Below are 1769 nucleotides of genomic sequence, written 5' to 3'. Positions count from 1 at the left end.
ATAGCATATAGTTGTTCAAATGGGACAATAAACCGAGGCCCCATGTGCTACAGCCTGTGCACGTTAAAGATCCCAGCTGGAAATTGAAAAAGGAGTATCTAAATGTCCCTGTCCTGGTAAAATTACCCTCATAATACACTACATGGTGTTGTCTGTCTTCATTAGTGTACAAGAGAAGGACGTAAAACTCTATTCATTTTATTTTCGTTAAAGGTCAAAGTTGAAAATGAAATCCAGAAAGTGGTCGATATAGTGATTCAGACTATTTGAAAAACAGGTCATAAATATAGTGTACAAGAACAGTAACCTGTTCTACATATCATCACATTAAAAGACAATAATAAATACTCCCAACTTGTGAATTTGTCACAAAATCCGGTTTGTATTTGATATCCTTCACTGATGTTTGTCTATTGAAATTCTTTATTTTGCTGAATCACAGTAACCATACGAACCATCTTATCCAGCTAGTAAGAAGCTTGTGACACTATAGCAGTTAATCACCATTGGTGTTAACAATCATGTCCGAGTTGTCCAATAAAATTGTGATACGATAGCAGTGAGTCAGCATTGATTTAAACCTTCGTTTCAAACTAGCTATCAGATTGTGAAATGATAGCAGTGAGCCACCATTGGTCAGGTTGACCCAACTATTGTGATTTTAAAAAAAGGAGGAAATATTAAGAGACAATATTTTTCGAAACAAAAGATTCATCTTACCTGACTGAATAAACGAAACAAGGATCAGTGTGCAGATTCGAACCCGATACCCCGGGTACATCTTGACCTTTAGAATTGGTAAATTAGTTCAGCGTCACCTGGTTGATGATAAAATTAACAACAAAATGTTTAAACATGTTAAAATCCGGTTAATTCCATATCAAATATAACCGACACAACGGCCGGTGTAGGTCAAGAAAATATATAGTAATAGGAAACTATTCTTATTACAACCCTGTTGATATATAGTCTATTCGTATCATATTCACATCGTCACAGAATACGACATAAAGTATTTAATATACAATCCAACTATTAATTACGGTCGCTTGTATTCAGAGCCACCTTCCAGTGAACAGCCACCAAAAATCAGCAAGTAAAAATTCGAACGATAACAACTTATATTCTAAAAACCCGTAAGGCACTCTGCGACTGGATTTGTCAACTCCATATACATCAATACTAACATATACTTTGGTTTCTTTTTCTATTAGAATCCAACCTCCATAAAACTATTTGATTTATTATAGGATTAGCCAAAAGTTTAGAAACCTTAATTTCCCTCTGAAAAATCAAACTGGGTTTAATTTCACAATTCAATTTTCACAAAAACAACTAAAAAACCTCTACCTACCTGTAGATAATTCACCAGATCGATAAACGTGCTGGTCGGCTTCTCAATTGACAAAATTTTTCACACAATTTCAGTTTTGTGTTGGCATTCCCTAAAATATACATCACGTGATATGAATGTCAACATTTAGATCCGATACATCATGTCATTGAGTAGTCCGAAATGCACTTACATTTACTTGATTGTACGATCAATTTAATTAAAAATGAGAAAATGTCCTGACCAGTAGTTCGGGCTAATGCAAATGGGCAATAAAGAGTGCGAGGAGGAATTTTCGTAGAATAGAACGCACACAGGGCCTTGGTTCGCTTACTCCTTTCCGCTTGCCTAGTTGAAATTGTAGGAGTTTAAAGGGACAGATTTGCCATTTGGGGATGTGGGGATGGGGGGGGGGGGGGGGGGGGGAAGGGGGGGG

This window comes from Lottia gigantea (assembly GCF_000327385.1).
Source record: "Lottia gigantea unplaced genomic scaffold LOTGIsca_44, whole genome shotgun sequence".
Lineage (NCBI taxonomy): Eukaryota > Metazoa > Mollusca > Gastropoda > Lottiidae > Lottia > Lottia gigantea.
The sequence above is the reverse complement of the archived record's forward strand: the minus strand, read 5'-3'. Positions refer to the sequence as shown.